This window comes from Microcaecilia unicolor, chromosome 6 (genome assembly GCF_901765095.1).
Source record: "Microcaecilia unicolor chromosome 6, aMicUni1.1, whole genome shotgun sequence".
Lineage (NCBI taxonomy): Eukaryota > Metazoa > Chordata > Amphibia > Gymnophiona > Siphonopidae > Microcaecilia > Microcaecilia unicolor.
Window position 1 is genome coordinate 122721719 of NC_044036.1, and position 25964 is coordinate 122747682.

At 42.0% G+C, this 25964-nt stretch overlaps 1 long non-coding RNA gene across 1 annotated transcript in view; it reads left to right on the forward strand.

The window, feature by feature from the left end:
• The window catches only part of LOC115472744, a 133665-nt gene extending 127789 nt beyond the window's left edge, over window positions 1-5876 (forward strand). Inside the window, exon 3 of the long non-coding RNA XR_003942554.1 lies at window positions 5653-5876. This is a non-coding gene — a long non-coding RNA (uncharacterized LOC115472744). The remainder of the gene's footprint in view (window positions 1-5652) is intronic.
• Window positions 5877-25964: the final 20088 nt, after the last annotated feature.

Below are 25964 nucleotides of genomic sequence, written 5' to 3' on the forward strand. Positions count from 1 at the left end.
CACGCCAATTCTCAGATTTGTCCTTCGCCAAACTCCGCCTAAACTGCTCATCATAATTTACCCAAGCCCAACCTCCATACATTTTATAAGCTCTCAAAATTAAATCACAGTAATTCCATAAACCCGGATAAAGAGCAGGTTTCAGACCTCCCAACACACTCGCAAAAACATGAAAACTTAACAACCAATTCATGATTGTCTTTGGTACCCTCCCTCTTTTCTTCTTTCCTTCTTCCTTACCCCCATCCTTCCCCCCATTAACATCCCTATCACGCACTAACAAGGCAAATAAATCTATATATTTTCCTTTTAAAATTCTCTGCTTCCATTTTAACGTTATATAACAATCCAGAGGGGCAATATTACATAATGTATGACCCATCCTCGAACCCATAAATATACCTGCCCTTTGATTCTCCCGCATCCCACTTACAACATTCCCCCTTTCCACCTCTACTTCATCCGAAGAAGATGAAGAAGACCCTGATGAATCCCAGGAGTCTGAAGATTCCCATACCTGCATAGGATCACCTGTTCCACCCCTCCTCTGCCTTTTTTCCACTATCCAACCACCTTACCACATGACACAAATTCCGCAAAAATTTTTTATTCCGCAGCTTCTTTCTCAAACCTTTTCCCGACACCCCTTTTTCCCAACTACCCCGATCTCTAACCCCCTCCCGTACTTCCCCTCCCCCCCGCCCCCTTCTATATCCAGTTACACACAATTCCTCCAACTCACCCATTGCTCTCCCAGCAGAAGGCCCCTCCAACGGATCCTCCGCCGCAGCATCCTGCAAAGGAACATCACCACGGGTCCGCATACCACCTGCCATCGCACTGGTTGCCGTCCCACATTGCATCCTGCTACCCCTCTCCTGCTCAATATTCAATCCCACCTGACACCCCATTTCCACACTTTGTCCACTATTCACCCCTTCTGCAACATCAGCATCTCTCCCTATATTCCCCATACCCCCTTTAGCACTCCCCCCTCCAGACACATTCATCCCATGTTTCTTTTTTCCACTCACTTTACCCCCACTTTTCACAATCTTCTTTGGCCCCATTAAACAGTATTTTTATTTATTTATTATTTATTATTAATATATATATATATATATATATATATATATATATATATATAATTATTTATTTATTTAATATAATCAATTACCCACAATCACTCACTCTCCCCACTCCCAAGCAAACACCCCTTCCATTTTGAGTCCCTTAATCTCTCCTTTTAAAAAGGTTACACTGCTGATTTAGGTCCCCTAATTTGCCCATCCAGTTCCTGACCAGGGTTGCACCTGCTTAGCTTCCTGCTTTTGCCATGTGACATACACCTAATAAAAATGGTGCTCATTATTTGCAGCTGTGATCACACTTTCTCCAGTAGTCGATCAAGGTGTGTTACATTCAAGTATTCTGGGTTTGTGTCAAACTTTGTCCCTGAAGTGACTTGCCTTAGGTGGGATTTGAACCAGCAACCTTATGATTACAAGGCTGGTGCTCTAACCACTAGGCCACAGCAGCCACAATAAAAAATTCTACCCCTAACACCTCACAAACCGGAAGTGCCTTCCCAACACACTTTAACTCACCCACCCCTTCCCAACGTAACACACACTTCAAAAAACCCCGTTTGTCCGCCCAGCAATCAAAAAACCAACCCAAATTCTCCTCACCTCCTGTTTTCTACAGACGCCAGGGGAATCGAACCAGCAACCTTCTGATTACAAGCTCAGTGCGCTAGCCAGTGCTCCACTGATTAGACATAAGAATTCCTTTCGTTTTTTCTACTTTAAACCCCCCCCCAACTTCTCTTTCACTCCCTCCTATTCACCCTAACCCTCTCCTACCTAACTAAAAACTAATTCTGAGCGCCCAAATCTTCCCTATCCTAGCACTTCCCTTCCAGCCAATCCTATCCCTTAATTCCTACCCAATCCCCTTTCTCCCTTTCCTGTTGCTAACCTAAACACTAACTACTTCCAAACTAACTCCCTCCTGCAACTCCCCCCCCCCTTTCCTTTCTTCTTCTGGCTGCCTGGCTTCAGTCAATGTTAACACCCTCACAGCTTAACTGTGAGGGCTTCCGTATATCTGTGTGACTGGGAAATCGCATAAACAATATTTTTCTTTTATGCATTTCTATCCACTCCTAGCTAAGATAACATTGAAGCACCTTTCTGATCTCATCAAACTTCCTTTGAATTAGTTTTCTTACTTCTGTTACTCTATCTTATCTATCTATGGGTCATGTTTACTAAGGTGCGTTAGCGTTTTTAGCGCACATTAACACTAGAGACACCCATTTATTCCTTTGTGTGTCTCTAGCGTTAGTGTATGCTAATTTTTAGCATGCTCTAAAAATGCTAGCGTGCCTATAGCATGGCTTAGTAAACAGAACCCTATCAGGCTTATTTTTGAAAGAGAAGGACACCCATCTTTCGACACAAATTGCAAGATGGGCGTCCTTCTGCCAGGGTCTCCCAAATCGGCATAATCAAAAGCCAATTTTGGGCATCCTCAACTGCTTTCCATCGCGGAGACGACCAAAGTTCACAGGTGCGTGTTGGAGGCATAGCGAAGGCGGGACTGAGGCGTGCCTAACACATGGGTGTCCTCGACTGATAATGGAAAAAAGAAGGGCGTCCCTGACGAATACTTGGATGACTTTACCTGGTCCTTTTTTTTCTTTTGACCAACCCACAAAAATGTGCCCTAAATGACTAGACGATCACCGGAGGGAATCGGGGATGACCTCCCCTTACTCCCCCAGTGGTCACTAACCCCCTCCCACCCTCAAAAATATTTTTAAAAATATTTTTTCCAGCCTCTATGCCAGTCTCAAATATCATACTCAGGTCCATCACAGCAGTATGCAGGTCCCTGGAGCAGTTTTAGTGGGTGCAGTGCACGTCAGGCAGGCAGACCCAGGCCCAACCCCCCTACCTGTTACACTTGTGGTGGTAAATGTGAGCCCTTCAAAACCCACCAGAAACCCACTGTACCCACATCTAGGTGCTCCCCTTCACCCCTAAGGACTATGGTAGTGGTGTACAGTTGTGGGCAGTGGGTTTTGGGAGGCTTAGCACACAAGGTAAGGGAGCTATGCACCTAGGAGCAATTTCTGAAGTCCACTGCAGTGCCCCCTAGGGTGCCCAGTTGGTGTCTTGGCATGTCAGGGGGACCAGTGCACTACGAATGCTGGCTCCTCCCATGACCAAATGGCTTGGATTTGGTTGTTTCTGAGATGGGCGTCCTCGGTTTCCATATCGCTGAAAATCGGGGACGACCATCTCTAAGGACAATCATCTCTAAGGTCGACCTAAATGTTGAGATTTGGGCGTATCTGACCATATTATCGAAATGAAAGATGGACGCCCATCTTGTTTCGATAATACGGGTTTCCCCGCCCCTTTGCCGGGACGTCCTGCAAGGAAGTCCTCAGGAAAACTTGGGCGCCCCTTTCGATTATGCCCCTCCACATGTTCCATCTTTGCTTACACCCTGTTCTGTCTCTTAAAATGTGTTATTGCATATTATGTTGACATTGCAATGTAGCATACTATGCCATACTTTGTACTGTTGTTTGAATATATTTACTGCTGTAATTATCTGTTCCTTATGTCTGACTTATTCTTGCTGTACACCGCCTTGCGTGAATTCCTTCAAAAAGGAGGTAAATAAATCCTAATAAATAAATAGTACTTTTTAAAATTGTAAACCATTTTAATGCTTTCTTGGAAACAGAGGTATATTGTTTAAGAACAACAAAACAAAGAAAAGGAACCTCTGCAGGATATGCAAAAGAAGCCTAACAACGGAGGTGGCAAAATAATAGGAGCAATACTACAGGTACAAAACCAATCCTTTATTAAACAGACCCAAGTTTTGGCACAATGCCTGCCTCAGGGGTCCTATTAAATAAAATAAAAGAATAATACTTAAAAATATAAATTATGTACATATAAATAATAATAAATATTAATAAAAATATTATAAATTATATTATAATTAATATCATAGATATTATACATTAATATAAACAGTATTAAATATTGTATCCTAATGCTCATGTTTGATATATTCTTACTGTACACCATCATGAGTGAATTCCTTCAAAAAGGCAGTAAATAAATCTTAATAAATATATAAATAAATATATATCAGCACAATGATAAAATAAATATAAATATCAAACAACTAAATAGTGAAAAATTATGTAAATCACAGATACACCCACTGAGGTGACTGGCAGAAAAGCACCTGGCCATTTGCCATGATTCCAGTTCCCATGGCTTTTTTTCAGATGTTACTTTCCTTTTGAAAGAGTACACACTCTTAATGACCTTGCCCCTGAAACAACAATGAAGACTAATCAAAACAAAACAAAACAAAATGACCTGGGAAACGAAACAAAATACATTTTTTTGGGCTGCCCATCCCTAATGATTGCACACACCTTGCTCTTGTCCCACCCTGTGACAGGGAAGCCTCCTTCCACAACCTTATATTCATAGGTGATCTGTAAGGTGCACATGGCAATTCTGAATAAGCTATGATTCCCGTATCTTGTGTCATTCTACTTTCTTGCAGTTTGAAGAGGGCAGATAGAGCCCAGAATGGCAGTACTCATAAAGCTGCACCTAAAACTTCTAAAACCTTCTAGATCTTTATTATCTGTAGTGCTGAACCTTTCATCTTATAGTTTTTCTGGCTTTCACTGATATCTTGTATCATCTTTACAGGTTGCTTCACATACTACTTGTATGGTCCATATTTCCCAAGTTTTTGGCCATGAATAAAAATGCCAGCATTGGACTTCACTTTTCCCTTAAGAAACCCAAAGGTCTTAGGGGTCCTTTTACTAAGGAGCGCTGAAAAATGGCCTACGGTAGTGTGGTTGCGTGTTTTGGGGCGCACGCAGAATCATTTTTCAGCGCACCTGCAAAAAATGCCTTTTTAAAATTTTTGCAGAAAATGGACGTGCGGCAAAATAAAAATTGCCACGCATCCATTTTAGATCTGAGACCTTACACCAACCATTGACCTAGCGATAAAGTCTCATGCGGTAACCGGGCAGTAATGATGTACATGCGTCAAATGCCACTTGGCACACACTCATTTTGTGTGTCTAAAAATAAAAATTATTTTTCAGACGTGCGTATTGGACGTGCGCCAAAAATGAAATTACCGCAAGAGTCACGTGGTAACCGGGAGGTAACTCCATTTTGGCGCACGTTGGGTGTGCATAGATGCTTATGCGGCTTAGTAAAAGCGCCCTTTGAATTACGGAAGGAACCTTTTGCCTAACAGTAAACTCAACAACTACTCAGCTTTTAGTCTTAACAGATTGGAAAAAATATAATAGTGCTTTTCGGGTGCCACAATGCATGAGCATGGAGTTCTGAAGACTTTGGGACACACTCAATGTTTCTCTCTTGTCTAGATAGTGATTTGCTGTTCATGTAGTGGAATAAGAGCTCAGTTCCAGTCAGTATTTGTCCCATGCCATGCCCACACATCTGACAGTACCTTTGGTAAGCAAAATTGAACTCCAGGATGCAATAAGGTCAAGGGTCAAACAAACCATATTCTAGGTAATATACTGTCATTTCTTTTGTGCTTTGTCTGTTACAGGTTTTGGGGAACCAAGAAAGTACCTAGGATGAAACAAGAAAGAGCAAAGTACACAGAGCCTGCCTAATTTGAAGACAATGCACACAAACATGGATACATGGATTTCCTGGAAGGGTGCAAAAAATGTTTTACTGCCACTAACACAAAAGCAATGGTCAGCCAGAAGTGGAGGAGTGGCCTAGTGGTTACCGTGGTGGACTTTGGTCCTGGGGAACTGGGTTTGATTTCCACTGCAGGCACAGGCAGCTCCTTGTGACTCTGGGCAAGTCACTTAACTCTCCATTGCCCCAGGTACAAATAAGTACCTGTATACAATGTGTAAACCACATTGAACCTGCTATGAGTGGGAAAGTGTAGGGTATAAATGTAACTAAAATAAAAATACAGTCTGATGTACTAAGGCTTCTGTTTCCCCCTCCCCCCTCCCATTCTGAAATTACAACTGACTAAAAGCAATGTAATACAAAGAACAGTTATGATCAGCATGTTTTTGAAATAAAACGTTCTAAGTTGTAACAAGACATACTCTCTCCATAAATCAGTAGGCAAAGAATTCCATATAAAAGGCAACTTTAGAAAACAGTTGTCTGCTTGTAATTTTTTTTTTTTACATTATAAGTAGCTGGTAAAAGAGTGAAATTTTCTAGCAATAGTTCAGAATTGTGATGTCGAGTTTGCATTAATCGGCAAGATGACAAGTAACCGGGGCAAATGCCATATGATATTTTAAAGGAAAGGCAAAGTTGTTTACATTATATTCAAGATTCAATTTGTAGCTTATGCAGGGTTTAAAACAGGGGACACATTTTCAAATTTACTTTTACCTAAAGATAGCCTTGGCAGCACAATTTTGAACTAGCTAGAACTTTGTTAAAACCTTATTAGAAAGGCCCAAATTCGAGTACATTACAATAACCATATGTGAAAGAATAAATGTGAGGGCCAATTTTTGGAGTTTATCTAATGAGAAATGAGAGCAAATTTGTTGGAGGATTCAAAGCATATTAAAGGTTCACCTGATTAATATGATTCTCAAAAGACAAAGAGGAATCAAGAGCAATACCTAAGCTCCGAATGCAGGACTGCATGGAAATTTTATTACCTCCTAAAATGGAGTCTTGCTTAAGGACCAGATGATTCTTATCTTCTAGCCATAGATTCAGGGTTTTACCAACAGTGCCATGCCAAAGAAAGCTTCTTTCTGGAGTTCATAAGATGGAACATTTTTATTTCTTTTTATTTCCAGCAATTTGATATACCGCAAAGGCCTCAACATAGGCCTAAAAGCGGTTTACAATTAAAAACTAAAAAGACGGGGAAGACAAAGGGAGAAAAAGGAGAGGAACAGATGAGAGACTGTGCAGGGGAGAGAATAAGGGGACTAGGAGGTGGGTAAGAGGTGTGACTATAGTTCAGAGAGAAAGAGAGGTATTATGGGGAGAGGAAAAAGTGGAGATAAAAAGATGAGTCTTCAGTGTGTGTTTGAAAGTGGCAATGGTGGGTAGATTCTGAATATGACCAGAGAGATCGTTCCAGAGTCAAAGGACTGAGGGAGAGGGAAGGGCAAGCAAATTATTTTCAGTGGACCTAAGGCAACGGAGAGGAGCCGATGGAATGAGTAGCCTGCTAAGGTATGAAGGAACGCCTGGAAGTCTAGATTTATGAACCAAAAGGAGGATCTTAAACTTAATACTTAACATGTATAGACAAGTTATCATGGTGTGATTATAAAATGCTTTTAATCAAGCTTGTGGAACCCAGTACGATGGGGAATATTTTTGTATCTTTTTGCTGCGTTTTCTTGGTCTCTGAAGGCATTTGAGGATCTTTCTCCAAATTCAATTATATGTAACTTGAACACATAAATGTACAGAATACGGTCACTTTCACAGGTAAGTGTACACTTACACACATAGGGCTAGATTCTATATATGACACCCAAAACATCAACGCTGAAAAAGCGCTATTCTATAAACCGCGCTTAAAGTTAGGCATGGTTTATAGAATAGTACTTATGCCCAGGAATCACACCTAACTTTAGGCGTGGCCATTTGCACCAATTGAAATGTGGTACAAATGTATGTGCCCACATTAGGTGTATATCCCCGTTATTATATAAAATGTGCATTAATTTTAGGAACGCCCAGTTACATCGATGACCCAGGGCCGCCAAGGGGGGGGGGCAGGGGCACAAAATTCCACGGGCTTGGGTCTCCAAGGGGGGGCTCGATGCTGGGGTCTCTCTCTATTTCTCCTGCTCCTGAGTGATTGTGTCCCCACAGGAGCAGGAGAGAGAAAACTCCAGCGCCGGGTTCCCCTTGGAGGCTGGGGAGGACCCGGAGCTTCCTCCAGCACTGCTTTTCTGCCCATTGCTGAGCGGCTGCTTTTTCTCTCAGGTGCACATGCTCGGCTTTATGAAGCAGTGGTAAACCCAACAGGGACTTACTGCTCGCGAAAAGGGAAGTATCGCTAGGCTACCACAGCAGCCCAAAAGTAGTTTCCTCTCCCAGCACATGCCATTTCCAGTGCTGTTAAAATATTTCAATTTTTGTAGCACTGGTGTTTACCCGGCATTAATCGGGAAGTGCTGCGTGCTGCCTGGTTACTGCCGGGTTAGCACGAGAGCACTTACCACAACCTCAATGGGTGGCGGCAAGTGCTCCCGCACCAAAATGGCCACCCGGCAAGTGCTCCACTAGCAGCACAGCCATTTCTTGAAAGACCTGCCTTTTACCCACTGCAGTAAAAGGGGGCCTTGGCGCATGTCAAAAACATGCACCGATGCCAGCAGAGTCCCCCTTTTTCCGCATCTTCATAAAAGGACCCCTATAAGTGGCCTCAGTGCATGGGAAAGATCTGCATTGGAGATAGAATTTTTCAGTCATCAGAGCTTTGATATTTATTTTATTTTATTACATTTGTACCCCGCACTTTCCCACTCATGGCAGGCTCAATGCGGCTTAGATGGGGCAATGGAGGGTTAAGTGACTTGCCCAGAGTCACAAGGAGCTGCCTGTGCCTGAAGTGGGAATTGAACTCAGTTCCTCAGTTCCCCAGGACCAAAGTCCACCACCCTAACCATGGCCAGATCTTTCTACAGAATGTACATGTTGAGAACCATCTCATCTATAATCCAATGTCCTGACTGCAACTATTAATCTCTCATCCTTAGGTTTCCCATGGGGAAACAGTGTTGAATTCTAATGACATATGCTTTGAAAAAAGGCTGACAATAGTGGTAGAATGTGAAAGAGGAATACAAGGTCTTAGTCTGAATCATCTCCTTTTATTTATTATTTCACATGCCTATACACACAGATCTCAATAAATAGAGATACAGATTATAATATATAGAGATACTGAAATATAAAGATGACCTTATTCTTTGTAGGAAACATACCTAGAAGCTCTCCTACTCTTCCATCCCTTAGATATCCCTAAACACTAAGGGCTCATTTTCAAAACAGATAGATGGCCCAAAAAATGTCCATCTGCCAATGAAGTCCAAATTGTGATTTTCAAAAGACAGAATTTGTACATCCTACACTGTAGTTCTTTTAAATAGCAAGGGGGCATGTTGTAGGCATGTTTAGGGCAGGACTAGCGAGGGACCAAATTTAGGATGTCCAACCATGATAATCGCATGAGAACAAAATGTTTAAATCAAAAAAGAAGGTGGCCTAAGTTAGATATGTTTCAATCAAGTCCGAGGTATGGAAAAGGTGCCCTGTCTAAGCAGCTGGCCACTGGAGGGATTAAGGCATGACCCCTCATGAATCTTCCAGTGGTTTCTATCTCTCTCCCTCACCCCGGAAAATGATACTAGAAAGGAAAATTAGGATCCCTGATAACATCACGTGTTATGGGCATTCTGAACAGAGAATCAACCAGGTCTGAAGGGTAACCTAGTGGTTGGTGCAGTGGATTATAAATCACTGGTCTCAGGTTCAAATCCCACTTCAACTGTCTCTTTTTTTAAAGCTTTAAATTGTGAGCCCTCCAGAAACAGAGATATATCTACTGTATCTAAATATTAAAGACACCTGCAAGCTTAAGGGTTATTGAGGTGGTACATATTCAAGTCATTCCCTGTCTTTGGAGAGATCACCATTTAAAATAACAGAATTGCATTGGAGCATGAACCTGGGTGTCATAGATTAAAGACCACTGCACTGACCACTAGTCTGTCTTTCTGCCCAGCAGGGACATTTGTGTGCCAATTTTTTTTAAATGCTGCCAGAAGGATGTCCTGGTCCCTTGCTGTTTGGCATTCATAATTTGGATATTTTACTTTGGAGAATGGTTGTTCATTTTGGATGTTCTCATATATTTTCCTGGTTAGTACAGTGTGCTGAGAACATGAGGGACTGGGTTCAATTCCCACTGCAACCCTAGGCAAGTCATTTAACCCTCCATTACCCCAGGTAACAAAGCTTGGATTGTGAGCACTGTAGGGACAGAGAAGGTACCTACATACAATGTATATAAACTGCTTTGGTTGTACACAGAAAGGCAGTATATCAAATCCATGACTCTTTGCTAAAATCTAAGTAAACCGCATCCAATGCAGAGCTTGATCTAGCTCTCTGGTTCTGCAATGAAAACAATCAGATTCATTTGGCATGATTTTCTTTTGGTAACACTATCCAGCTTATAATCGAACGAGAATAACGCCCAAGTTCCGACCTAAATCGGGAGATGGGCGTTCTTCTCACAAAAACAAATAAAGCGGTATAATCGAAAGCCGAACTTTGGACGCTTTCAACTGCACTCCGTCGCGGATGCGGACAAAGTTGACGGGGGCGTATCGAAGGCGTGTCGAAGGCGGAACTGGGGCGTGGTTATCAGGCGAACAGAGATGGGCGCCCTTCGCCGATAATGGAACAGTTTTGAGCTAGAATTTAGGACACTTTTCCTGGACCCTGTTTTTTGACGAATAAGGCCCCCAAAAGTGCCCTAAATGACCAGATGACCCCCAGAGGGAGTCGGGGATGACCTCCCCTGACTCCCCCAGTGGTCACTAACCCCCTCCCACCACAACAAATGATGTTTCACAACTTTTTACTTTCACCCTCAAATGTCATACCCTCCTCCCAAGCAGCAGTATGCAGGTCCCTGGAGCAGTTGTTAGGGGGTGCAGTGGACGTCAGGCAGGTGGACCCAGGCCCATCCCCCCCCTACCTGTTACAATTGTGCTGCTTAATGCTACTAGTCGTCCAACCCCCCCAAACCCACTGTACCCACATGTAGGTGCCCCCCTTCACCTCTTAGGGCTATAGTAATGATGTAGACTTGTGGGCAGTGGGTTTTGAGGGGGATTTGGGGGGCTCAACACCCAAGGGAAGGGTGCTATGCACCTGGGAGCTCTTTTACCTTTTATTTGGTTTTTGTAAAAGTGCCCCCTAGGGTGCCCGGTTGGTGTCCTGGCATGTGAGGGGGACCAGTGCACTATGAATCCTGGCCCCTCCCACGAACAAATGCCTTGGATTTATTCGTTTTTGAGCTGGGCGATTTCATATTCCATTATCGCTGAAAAGCAAAAACGCCCAGCTCACACCTTGACGAATAAAACATGGGCGTCTTTTTCTTTTAAAAAATACGATCCGCCCCACCCCTTCACGGACCCGTTCTCGGAGATAAACGCCCATGGAGATAGGCGTTTCTGTTCCATTATGCCCCTCCAAGTTGCCTCAGATCTTGCAACATATTTGATTGTAGAAAGTTCACTATTCTTTCCTTCAGAAGCACCTCTATGACTTTTCCCATCACCAAGGTAAGGCTTATTGCCCTGTAGTTTCCCACTTCTTCTCTGTTACCACTTATATGAAGAGGGACCACGTTAGCCCTTCTCAAATCCTTGGAACTTGTCCCATCTCCAAGGATTTGTTCAATACATTGTTCCAATGACTTGCTAGAACCTCTTAGAGTTCTCTCAATATCTTAGGATGTATCCCACCTGGTCCCATGGCTTTGTCCACTTTTAATTTTGCAAGTTGTTCATAGACACTTTCTTCTGAATTGTGTGGTATTTACTCCATTTCCACATATATCTTTGCAATCATTTGGGGGTCCTTCTCCAGGATTTCCTGTTATAAATGTTGAATTGAAGTGGGTTTTTTTTGTTTTTTTTTTACCAAATCACTTTCTATACATCACTCCTTAGAATCTTTGAGGTTTGCAAATCCATCTCTGGCCTTCCTCTTCTGCCCTATATATCTGAGTGCTAGATCTAACATTCATGCTCCTCTAGCGAGTTCAATCAGCATTTGCCTCAACAAAGCTCATTTAAAGGTATCCACGATCTTTCTACTTCTCTCCAGATTTGCAGATGGGATACTCCAATCCATATACAGTAGATTCAAGTCATCCAGTATTATCACCTTTCCCTTCATCCCCATTTTGATGATATCTTTGATCAAATCCCTGCCCTGTTCTTCTGTTTGAGTTGGAGCTTTGTAAACTGCACCTGTGCCACCTTCGCTTTTAAAGACTATCCACAGCACCTCCTGTTTTCCCCACACAATGCATTTCAGCTACTTTTATATATATATATATATATATATATATATATATTTTATTTATTTATTTATTTATTTATTTATTTATTTATTTATTTATTTATTTATTTTACTTAAAGAGCCATTCTTCCCTCCCCCCTTTTTTTCTTCTTTATCCCTCCTAAATAGATTATAGCCAGGTATGGCAATATCCCATTCATGAAACTCATTGAACCATGAACTAAGGAAAGACCTTTCTTTGGTATGTCCCATTGCCTACTTTTTTGGCTCAGAAGTAGCACTGAGGTCTTCCAGCAAGTCTTGAAAGACTTCAGGTCCCATCTCTTCTGCCAGCCTCTGCTCCATGGTTGTTACTGTCATAGTGCCGGATCCCCTTGCTTCAGTTCCTTCCTTATGTGCTTTGATGGTGACCATATTTTGGCTTTAGATGCATGGATCAATGGCTGATCTGCTCTGAGTGTGCATACAGGTGCCCTCTTTGCACGCAGTGCAAGCTCTTTTCTTCCTGGGATACATTCGCAAACTGTCATACATGTGCAAATCATTGTGCCTGTGGACCCTATCGAAAAGAGTACACACTATCTCCTGGATACTATAAATGGTGCCCAGATTTGGGTGCCAAAATTTTGGCACAGATCAAAGATGCGCCCGTAAATAAATTATTTAACAAGCCATTAACTAGCAATTAGTTGATATTAATCAATTTTTGCAGTTAATTGGCAATAATTGGGATTTGCATGTACATCTGCATGCTATTCTATTTATTTATTTAATTTTATTTATTTACAACACAATTTATAAACCGCACTAGCCAAGATTCTAGGCGGTGTACAAAAAACAATCATAATCCAGTAAAAACAAAATTAACAAAACACAAATTTAAAAACAAAATCTAAAAAAATCACAGGCAGTCAAAAATAAAGGTCCATACTACCCCTTAACCAAAGGCCTGAGAGAAAAAAAATAATCTTTAAGCAATTTCCTAAGTTGAAGGTAACTCTATAGACCATTATTAAAATATATAGACCATTATTAAAATGGACTTGGGGAAAATCCACTGCTTATTTCTGGGATAAGCAGCATAAAATGTTTTGTACTTTTTTGGGATCTTGCCAGGTATTTGTGACCTGGATTGGCCACTGTTGGAAACAGGATGCTGGGCTTGATGGGCCTTTGGTCTGTCCCAGTATGGCAATACTTATGTACTTAATTTTTCGTAATTCCACAGGGAGACCATTCCATAAATGTCCACCTTCCACATAGAAGATTTTTGATCTAATATCTTCTAACCCAATCTGTTTGTAAGAAGGAACATTTAATAACATTTTTATCAGCAGATCTTAGAGGACAAGGTAGACAATAGGTTGATACCCTACAATCTTTATTGTAGGGTATCAACCTAGTCAAATGCCTGACACAGGCTATGTTTCACCCAGAGGGGCTGTATCAGGGGTGAAGTGTGTGGTAGCATGCTCCTTTTCTCTGGAGAGTGTTCTAACTTTTGAGAAATAAACTGTGCTGTTTTTTCCCTGTTAAGGTACCAGGACATAAAAGACAAGCAACTCACTTGAATAGATCTTCTTACCAGCGGAGGGCAGAACAACAGCTTCAACATACTATGTAGAGGTCCTCCATCTTGAATTTTACTCATTATTTATGCTATCCCAAAGGAAGATGAACTACAAAGTCTATAGGAACCAACAAGCATAAAAAAGTGGGATAGTTCATAAGGGTGGGGAGTGGGGGTAAACTTACACAGAGTGGCAATTGCAACCTTTATGAAAGGCTTGAGAGGTAACATGCATGAAGCAGATTATATGGGTCATTTCAGTGGTCCTGTTGTTTACAACTAGTTCTAAAGCTAAGTTCTAAAGAATTAAGTTTTCTATTTTTAAGTAATCAGCTTTTAGGTCTAGACCAAAACATCTAACTTTTAGCCCTGAACTTTAAGCTTTTTTCCATTATAGTAGAAAAATGTCCATATTCTGGGAACGCTCAAATTCCATCTCCAACACCTCCAACAATTCCAACACTTCCCCGACATGCCCCCCTTGTGTTTTGGATGCACTGAAAATGAATTGCATAGAAAAATGTCTTCAAAATGTGTTTAAAAAATAGCGATTTGGACGTTTTGGACCAAAAAATGTCCATCTGCCTCTTTATGCCACTTTTTGGATGTTTTGAAAATAAACCCCATGGAATGATAAGGTCATAACAAAAATGTAGCAGACTTGTATAAAAGATATTGTGAACCAGAGTTGCATGGCAGTATGCAAACATGATATGCCTTACAAGGTGTAATAATTAGTTTGTAGCAACTGATTCCAAATATTTGCTTAATCAGAAATGGGAGCTTACTTGCTCATGCATACTTTCACTCTATCTCAAACCTGAGCTACCCCTGCTCTAAGGGAAGGAGGAACCACTGCACCAGCTAATGCTTTAGTCATCTCAAATAGATTGGTACATAGCTAGGATACCTTGACTTCTGTCAGAACATGTATGAAATTATGAAGCATCACTGAGCACCACTAGGAATGGAAAGACAATGAGGCAGATAGCATTGTAACACACAAATACAGGTAACATGAAAAGTAGTGACTTTCTTATGTTATATACAGTAGGTTAAATCATTGTCTTGCTCAAGCTCAGATGTGGATTTCTCATCACTGTACAATGCGTGGACTCACCCAGTGTGGAATACTATACAGTTATTAAATCAGACTAAACTATATGTCAGAGTTAGAAACTGTCTTCTAAACAATGATTCTCTCCAACAGCAGCTAACTGTAGCACACGCCAGAGATATATGGGCAAAGAGCTTAAATGTTGAAAAGTCATGATTATACCCTCAAACCTCCAAAAAAGTTTTAGTATTGAAGCAGAAATCTTTCCAGTTGATTCAGAATGCAGCAGCAAGACTCATAGAAGGTTGCAAGTGACGTGACCACATCACACTATTTTTGCAAAAACTTCATTGGCTACCAGTACAATACAGGGCTAAATTTAAAACTCTATGTCTGTCTTCAAGGCCCTGAAAGGAAATGGCCCCGAGTATCTGAAGAATAGGATGATCCTCCACACACCACCAAGGACGCTAGGGTTCTCCCAAGGACTTTCACTAACTACACTCTCTCCAAAAGACATTACACGATGTGATACCCGCAAGCGAGCCTTCTCCGAAGTAGCCCCCCACACTCTGGAATGCATTGCCTGAAATGCTCCGCTTAACACTAGACTATCTGTACTTCAGGAAGCAGGTGAAAGCTTGGCTCTTCAACCAAGCCTTTAATGGAAGAAGTAACTAACTTGTTAGTCTCACTCACACACACACAAGGATTGACTCAGGCTGCACATGCTGCAGCGGGACATGTTTATCCATTCCTACCCTAGCTGAGATAATATTTAACCATCTCTCTGTTCGAATATTTTTACTGCTCTAATTACCTACTGCTCATGTTTGATCTATTCTTACTGTACACCGTCTTGAGTGAATTCCTTCAAAAAGGCGGTAAATAAATCCTAATAAATAAATAAAATTTACACAAGCAGAGAAAAATTATGCTTGCATGCACACTTAAAGTGACATTGATTCACTAAGATAACGAAAAACAGTGTGTGTAGGTGCTATAGAAAGTAGCTCATTGTTTTAATGTGTATTCTGATTGGGAAATTCTTAAAATCTCTATGTTGCTTTGTGGTCACAGGTCATTTACGTCTGCAAACATATTTTCAATAGGAACTCCCTATGGAGTATCCCTTTAAAAATTCTGCAGTGGGCATTGCAGGCTCTTCTATTCCTGTACACTTCATACCTATTTAAGGAGGTACAAAATGAGTGAATTTTAAAGAGAAACCACTAAGCAGTGCTTACCAACCCCATCCCTGGCCCTTTCAGCATGGCTACTGTTACCCACAGAAGGAAAAGGCAACTTTTAGTTAGTAATTTTACTGGAGTAATCCTGGTTATTCAGCTATAATCATTAGAAAATTGAGGGATATTTTGCACAACCCTCAGAAAAGTATGAGGGCTAAACTCCAAATGAAGGCATAGGGGGATAACCTGCACAAAGTGGCATTCACTGTCCTAAATGAACACATGGGTGTGGGGGTAAACTTGCACAGAGTGGCAATTGCAACCTTTATGGAAGGCTTGAGGGGTAACATGCATGAAGCAGATTAGATCAGTCATTTCAGTCTTTTCATTAGATGGGCCATTTCAGTGGAGGTGTAACCTAGTGGTTAGTGCAGTGGACTTTGATCCTGGGGAACTGAGTTCAATTCCCACTGCAGCTCCTTGTGACCCTGGGCAAGTCACTTAACCCTCCATTGCCCCTGGTACAAAATAAGTACCTGAATATATGTAAACCACTTTGAATGTAGTTGCAAAAACCTCAGAAAGGTGGTATATCATGTCCCTTCCCTTCCCTTCCTTAATTTTCCATCATCTACTATCACGCTTATTTTCAAAAGAGAAGGGCGCCCATCTTACGACACAAATCGGGAGATGGGCGTCCTTCTCTCAGGGTCGCCCAAATCGGCATAATTGAAAGCTGATTTTGGGTGTCCTCAACTGCTTTCCGTCGTGGGGACAACCAAAATTCACAGGGGCGTGTTGGCAGTGTGCCGAAGGCGGGACGGGGGCGTGGTTAAGAGATGGGCATCCTTGGCCGATAATGGAAAAAAGAAGGGTGTCCCTCACGAGCATTTGGCCGACTTTACTTGGTCCATTTTTTTTTCAGGACCAAGTCTCGAAAAGGTGCCCCGAACTGACCAGATGACCACCAGAGGGAATCGGGGATGACCTCCCCTTACTCCCCCAGTGGTCACCAACCACTTCCCACCCAAAAAACTAAATTTTAAAAACATTTTTTGACAGCCTCTATGCCAGCCTCAAATGTCATACCCAGCTCCATCACAGCAGTATGCAGGTCCCTGGAGCAGTTTTTAGTGGGTGCAGTGCACTTTAGCCAGGCGGACGCAGGTCCATTCCCCCTACCTGTTACACTTGTGCTGGTAAATGTGAGCCCTCCAAAACCCACCAAAAATCCACTGTACCCACATGTAGGTGCCCCCTTCATCCCTAAGGGCTATGGTAGTGTTGTACAGTTGTGGGAAGTGGGTTTTGGGGGCTCAGCACCCAAGGTAAGGGAGCTATGAACCTGGGAGCAATTTGTGAAGTCCACTGCAGTGCCCCCTAGGGTGCCCGGTTGGTGTCCTGGCATGTAAGGGGGACCAGTGCACTACGAATGCTGGCTCCTCCCATGACCAAATGCCTTGGATTTGGTCGTTTTTGAGATGGGTGTCCTCGGTTTCCATTATTGCTGAAAACCGGGGATGACCATCTCTATGGTTGACCTAAATGTTGAGATTTGGGCGTCCCCGACCATATTATCGAAATGAAAGATGAACGTCCATCTTGTTTCGATAATACGGGTTAACCCGTCCCTTCACGGCACTGACCTTAGAGATGGGCGCCCTTAGAGATGGCCGTCCCCATTCGATTATGCCCTCCATGTTACAATGAGGCTCATTTTCAAAGCATATAGGGCCCTGTTTACTAAGGTGCATTAGTGTTTTTACCGTGTCTACACTTAGCACGCACGCTAACCATAGAGGCGCCTATATGGATATTGTAGGCACGTACACAGTTAATGCACATACATGATTAACATGCGTTAAAAATGTTAACACGTCTATAATGCTGCTTAGTAAATAGGGCCCATAGTCTTACAAAGTTACATAGGTTACAATGAGGGGCATTTTTGATATGATGTCCAAGTCGGAGTTTGAACGTTTTGTGCTAAATGTCCCAAATCCAAATAGCAAATGTAACCATTATCGAAAAAAGAAAAAGTCTAACTTTTTTTTCGAAAATACTATTTTGAAAAAGGTTTTGTGCTTTGTTCATTTATCTTTTTAGCACATTTAAAAGAAAACCCTGCACAAAATCAAGTCATTGGGATGTTGGAGGGGCCAGTATTTTTACTAGATTGGTCCCCCAGACATCCCAGGAGAGTAATGGGGCACCCTAGGGGGCACTGCTAAGGACTCCATATAAATGCTCCCAGGTATACATCTCAGCCAAGTCCCTGAAGAATGTTTCTGAGTGAAACCCATGGCGTCAGGCGTACTTAACAGCAGGGGAGCTTGGTGTGATCTCTTATATATCATTGGCATTTCATGTCTATTGGAGCCTTCGGCGTCATTCAATGTTCACTGTCACCGGACTGACAAGATAAGTACTCTTTCATTTATTCTTAAGAGATGCTACCTTATTGATATATTGTTAAGAAGTGATATTTTGAATTAGTGCACATTTGGTTTTGATAGCACATGCTGTCACATTATTGCACCAAAAGCAGGGCTTTTTTGTGGGGGTACTTGGGGGTACTGGGTACCGGCACCTTTTCCATTGTCTGCTAAAATTGACCCAAGGACCCCAAGTTTTAATGAAAGACCTCAGGCTCTACACACCAATTCTGCCTTGTCATAGGTTCTGTGACTGGTTGCAGGGGGCCTGGCTATTGGGGTGGATCCCTCAGTGATCACCCGACCCTTGAAGGATGGCCTAGCATTTGAGTACCGACACCTTTTTTGCTAGAAAAGATGCACTGACCAAAAGTACCACTTTTTGGTGAATTGCCCGATGAGATAAGTGCAATATTTCACTCTAGTGGTCGCTGAAGTTAACTACCACGTGGTTGTGTAAAAAGTCTGAGGTCATTCCTCCATAGTGCTTTCTCCTGGTTTTGTTTGGTATTTATATATTTTACCAGTGAGATTTTGGATTATTTGTTTGTCTAATTGATTGTTAGCACTCAATTATTGGTGCTAATTGGTTTGCTGGTTAATTAAATTGTGCATGCAAATTGGGCTTGGACCCATACTAGCATCCACAATTTTGAGTTCCATATATAGAACTTGGGGGTTAATGCACATACTAGCACCCGTTAACTGTCATGCGATGCTTGGTCCTAAATGTTTGACTTCTATAACTTTCATGTGTATATGAGCACTCTGCTCAAACCCTACCTATAGGCATGCCCAGCAGCAGTGTATATGGCATGAAATCATGGCACATACTTTTCCACTAGTTGATATTCTATGAATTGCAGTTACAAACTATGACGTCATTTATGCACTTCAGAGGCCACTTATCCTCATAAATGACTAGCATACCATTCCTGCCATCTAAAATTAGGCAACTCCTCACAGAATCCTCCCCTAAATGCGTAGCACATATTAATAAGCTGGCCCTTAGATCATTGTGTATCTTTGTATTAACAGATAAGTGGTTCTCAATCTAGTCCTTGGGACACACCCAGCCAGTCAGGTCTTCAGGATACCCACAATGAATATGCATGAGATAGATTTGCATACAATGGAGGCAGTGTCATGCATATTCATTACAGGCACTCTGAAAACCGGACTGGCTAGGTGTGTCCCAAGGATTGGTTTGAGAACTCCTGTTGGGGTTTGTTCACTATCCCTCTCATTCTACAACAGGTCACCTATATTTAAGTGCCATTTGTGAGCTTAAATTTATACAATATTGCCGTTCTTATGGGTAAGTGTACAGTTATGTGCATAAATTGCAGCACTGCACCTAACCACTGTTCTGTATTTATGTGCTCAAATGACTTAGCACATAAATGCAAGATGGGCACTCACAAGGAAGGGGCATGGGTGTGTCCTAAGTGCAGCCTTCATTTATACAGGCTACTTACAGAATAATCTAAGCTGCAAGCATAAATGCCACATTTAAGTGCACCCATTTATGCCAGACCAAGGACTTTCAATGTATTTATTTATTTTTATTTATTTGTAGCATTTGTATCCCACATTTTCCCACCTATGTATGTTTATGGTATGCCTTCTTGAAGAGATCTGTTTTCATATGAATAAGAACTTTATTTGATAGTGACTCAACACGGTTCCATGCTTCGGCACATGCGTGCCTGCTCCAGGAGTCTTGACAAAAGTGTCACAAATATATTCGGCGGTGTGTCTTTAAAATATGGTTGTAACTGGTCTTTAAAAAGGCTGTTGATGAATTTGAAGAAGTAGTGCCGCTTATAGACACCACTGACAGACACCGCCGAATATATTTGTGACACTTTTGTCAAGACTCTTGAAGCAGGCACATATGTGCTGAAACATGTTACCATTTCGAGTCACTCTCAAATAAAGTTCTTACTTATACATTGAGAGTCCTTGGTCTGTTTGTAAGAGCCTGATCCCATTCCCACTCTTGTTTAGACTGTGCTTTGTACGTGGGACTTTGGTGTTCCTTCCACTTTTGTAGTTCTCTCCCATTTATGCCAGCCATAGAGAAAGTGAAAATGTGGTCACCCAAAGTTGGCACACCAATGCTGGTTTAGGGTAGTATTCTATAAGCAACACTTGAAAAACAAGGAAGGATACCCTATGGAGAACCTATGGAGAAGTCCATCTGACAACGTAGGAAAGGGACCTAGGTCAACCAAATGAGAGGGACTCCAGAGATTGATCAATATAAGGTCTTTATTGTCAAAACACAGACACAGTGTTTCATTGTCCTGCACATTTGCAGCAGTACTTTGATGTTCTTATTAACACATGCATTGTAGCAACGGCTTTGTGCTATTTCTTTGAGTAATTATCTCTGAGAAGCCAAACAGATACCAAGACTCATGAGGCAGGCACATTGTTGCCGAAACAAAGTCCACTGTTTCTGTATTTTGACAATAAAGACCTTATATTGATCTATCTCTGGAGTCTCTTTCGTTTGGTTGACCTACGTCCCTTCCCTACTGTGTTGGATAGTGTTCCATAAGAACACTTAGAAGTGTAACTGTTCTTATGGATGAGATTCACAGCTCATAGAAATCTGGCACCTACATTTTGACAACCTGTAATAGAATTGCCTCCTATGAGGCAGTTTGTGTGTGCAAAATAAAATATTACCTTGTACCTACAAAAGATGAGAAAGACAAGAAAGAGAGGAGATATGATTGAGACATTTAAATATCTTTGAGGCATAAATGCACAGGAGGTAGGTCTCTTTCAACTGAAAGGAAGTTCTGGAACAAGATGGCATAAGATGAAGTTGAAGGAGGATAGACTCAAAAGTAATCTAGGGAAATACTTCTTTACAGAAAGAGTGGTGGATACGTGGAATGACCTCCTGGTGGTGGAGATGAGGACTGTATCTGAATTCAAGAAAGCATAGACAAGCATTTGTGATCTCTTGGGGGGAGGGGGGAAGAGATAGCGGATGATATGGATGGGCAGACTGGATGGGCCATATGGCCTTTATGTGCCATCATTTTCTGTTTCTATGTAAATAACGTGTGTTGACAAGAATGTGTGTATTTATATGCAATCTAGGTGTAGGTGTGTGCTGGGGTGGAGTTTAGACACAGCATTGGCAAAATTGCAGCTAATGTGAGTATAAAATATATGTGATGGTGCATATTATGGGGCCCTTTTACAGATCTGCGGTAAGTCCAATCTGGGCTTACCACTCGCTCTTCCGGGACTACTGCCAGCCCAACGTGGCCACCAGTGGTAGTCGCACCCTGAGTTTGCACCATTTCCGGGGAAAAGAAAACCCCCGGAAATGGCTTACGCGGCGGTAATCCAGCGGCAATTGGGCATTACTGTGCACTCCCTGGTTACCGCTGGGTTAGCATGGGAGCCCTTATCGCCACCTCAATGGGTGGCAGTAAGGGCTCCCCATCGCATGGCCATGAGGTAAGAGTTTTCTTACCGCAAGGCCATGTGTGCCTGGGACCTTTTTACTTGCTGTGGTAAAAAGGGCCCTGGCACGTGGGAAAAACAGCCCCTGCTGCTAACGCAGGGCCCTTTTTCCGCAGCTTAGTAAAAAGACCCTGTATGTGCATATGTTATTGCCCACTCTCAACTGGCATAAATGGTCACACATTCACTTCTCCACATTTTTTCAAGGTTTGTGCCAGTGCATCTTCTTGCCTATCACACGTTAGGCAACACTTCATAAAATTACCCTCTATTTGTGTTAATATTTGTTATTGCCTATTATTACATTGAAACTGTGTGCATATTGGGATTCGCTCGGTACTTCAAGGTGAGTTATGTTCAGGTACAGTAGGTATTTTCCTGTCCCTGGAGGACTTACAATCACATTTGTACCTGAGGTAATAGAGGGTTAAGTGACTTGCCCAAGATAAAAATGAGTAACTTTTTTATTTCTGTTTTATAGGTTACAGTTTTTAATTTATTCTAAACCACTTAGACAACTATATGATAGGGGATATATATAAAAAAAAATAATAAAGTATTCAAACCTGGACCTGAGGAGCCTGGACATGAGGAGCAGTGGGATTGGAACCCTAAGTACTACTCTGGTTCTCAGCCTGCTGTTCTAAATAGTAAAATTAAATCTTCTCATTGTTTTGCTATTTTTCTTATTTATCATTATGGGGTCTTTTTACAGAGCAGTGGTATGCCCAATGCGGGCTTACTGCTCACTATTCCAGGATTACCGCTGGCCCAATGCGGCTGCCGGGGGAAGTCCCGCCCTGAACATGTGCCATTTCTGGGGTAAAAAGAAAATCACCACGTGCTGCCCGGTTACTACTGGGTTAGCACGGGAGCTCTTATTCAATGGGTGGCGGTAAGGGTTGCAGGGCCATGCGGTAAGAGTAGTCTTACCACATGGTCATGTGTGCCTGGGGTCTTTTTACCCATTGCAGTAAAAAGGGCCCTGGCACACGAGAAAAACGTCCCTCAATGCTAGCGCAGGCTCTTTTTTCCTGAAGCTTGGTAAAAGGACCCCTATATATATATACTGAAAAGTAGTCTGTTTAAAGAGACTTACGAAATGAATCCTTCATAAATGACTTAACTTGAAAACTGCAGCAAAACTAACGAATACTGAACTCTTATTATTAGGTTACTTTAATCATATTATTATTACTGTATGTTATACCTTGTCCTTATCCTATACCTGATTTGTATTAGTTATTCATTTATTCCCAATTCATCTGATATTTTTATGTACCTAATTGTATAAATAATCTGAACTTTTCATTCCGTTAATGGCGATTGCCATTGCGGCATAATGTAAGCCACATTGAGCCTGCAAATAGGTGGGAAAATGTGGGATACAAATGCAGCAAATAAATAGATAAATATATTTGTCACTCCTTTGATTTTGTATCTTCTTGTTTACTTACTTTTCTCCCTATCATCCCTTCTCCTACCCACCCCCAGTACAACTATTTTTTTTTGAGTGTGTGTGTAGGGGGAAGTATCTGTAGCTGAAGTAGTCCCTATTCTCAGCAAGAATTCATGTTACTCAGCACCGCACTTCCTTCTCCAACCACTTCTCTTCCTCTGTACCCAGCTGTACCCGGATTCTGTTCTCATACTTCCTATTTTGTTCCTGCAACCTGCCAACAATTGCTCAGGCACACATCATACTAATCACCTTTCTAATGTAGATTCCCCTGTGGTGAGACTATGCAGCAGTAAAAAAAAAAAAAGGAACTTATCACCGCATTTAGGTTTCCCCACTAAACCTACACCACTTGAGAAATTTACAAAGAAAATAGCAGATTATGGGAATTTATTTGATGAAAGATCTAATACCCTGGACCTCACTGCTCAAATAGTTTAATTTTTCAGTGCAAAACCTTTCAAAGGTTTTCAAGTGTCTTTCCAGAAACTATTCCTGGTACAATGTTTTAAAATGTTATTGTGATGTGTATTATTGCACATAAACTTTAGATATTAAAATAGCATTAAATATTATTTTTAAATGACAATTACCATTAGTTAAAAGCAAAAATTTAAAAGACAGCTGTGTATTAAAAGTACAGTTCAATGAAGTGCATAAGATGTTCAAATTGCACATAACCAAGTAAAATGCATAGGGCCCTGTTTACTAAGGCACACTAGCATTTTTAGCGTGCGCTAATGCTAGAGACACCAATATATTTCTATGGGTGTCTCTAGCATTAGCACACACAAATTTTTAGCACACTCTAAAAATGATAGCATGCCTACAGCGTGGATTAGTAAACAGGGCCCATAGAGGGGAATAATCGAATGTCGCCGGCGAAATAGGTCGCCGGCGATCTATTTTGGCGGCGGCACAACAGCTGGCCAGAACCGTATTTTAAAAAAAGATGGCCGGCCATCTTTTTTTTTGATAATACGGTGTGGGCCGGTGAAATGCCTTGGATTTCGCCGGGTTTGAGATCGCCACTTTTGTTTTTCCGCAATAATGGAAAAAAATGCCGTCGATCTCAAACCCGGCGAAATCCAAGGCATTTGGCCATGGGAGGAGCCAGCATTTGTAGTGCAATGGTCCCCCTCACATGCCAGGACACCAACTGGGCACCCTAGGGGGCACTTCAAACATCTTTTATAAACAACCAAATTAGCTTCCAGGTGCATAGCACCCTTCCCTTGTGTGCTGAGTCCCCCAAATCCCCCCCCAAAACCCACTGCCCACAAGTGTGCATCATTACCCTAGCCCTAAGGGCTGAAGGGGGGCACCTACATGTGGGTACAGTGGGTTTTGGGGGGTTTGGGAGGGCTCAACATTACCCACCACAAGTGGAACAGGTGGGGGGGGGGGGATGGGCCTGGCTCTGCCTTTCTGCAGTCCACTGCAACCAACAACAACTGTTCCAGGGACCTGCATACTGCTGTCTGGGTGCTGGGTATGACATTTGAGGCTGGCATACAGGCTGGCAAAAAAGGTTTGTATTTTAATAATTTTAGTGTGGGAGGGGGTTGGCGACCACTGGGGGAGTAAGGGGAGGTCATCCCCCATTCCCTCCGGTGGTCATCTGGTCAGTTGGGGCACCTTTTTGAGGCTTGGTCGTGAAAATAAAAGGACCAAGTAAACCCGGCGAAATACTGCTTATCGCCGGGTTTTATTTTTCCATTATCCGCGAAAGCCGGCCATCTGGTAGCCACGCCCAAGCCTGCCCATGTCCCGCCTTCGCTTCACCGCCAACACGCCCCTTTGAACTTTCGCCGGTGAGGCGAAGGGAAAGCGGCGAAGCTATCACAAATGTAGCTTTCCATTATACGCTTTTCGCCGCTTTTGCGAAATTGCCGGCCATATCCCGATTTGTGTCGGGAAATAGCCGGCGATTACTTTCGATTATAAGCTGGATAGTCTGTTAAAGTCAATACTTAATAATATTCTTCAACTTTTCCAGTTAATAACCAGTGACACAGCAAGAAACTCACCTATAGTATAAAAATCCTCTCAACCGGAAGAAATCCTGAACTTAAAGTGAACATTAGATAAGTGTTTTTATACTTCTTATTCTTGAATTTAAACTTGCTTACTGTTATTACTAATTTATTTTCCAAGGATTGTGGGTTTTTTAAAAATCTGTTACTGGCTTCCCAACAACTGGACTTAGGAATTAATCACTCACACTCATGTAAGTATTTCTCCACCCTTAACACAGTCTTTTATAAGCGTTGCTTTCCCAGGCGATGCTTGTGATGTTATAGAGGACGCAACTGCAGGGCCTTGCTTGGATTGAGAGCTTTGGTCTTTCTTGACGGAGGAGCCCTTCATGATGAAGTGATGCTCTGGTGTCATTGCTGCACTCTCTGGTGCACCTACTACCTGGCTATACCAAACTTAAAGTGAAAGAAACCTTATCTTCCATATTTGTCAGATCCAATAATATCTCTAGCTGATAGTTTTTAACTTTTAAAACTCAGTAGGCTTCCTTGCTAATAAAATCAAAAGATAATCACAATTCCCTGCTGAATTGAATCCTATGCTAAAACTTT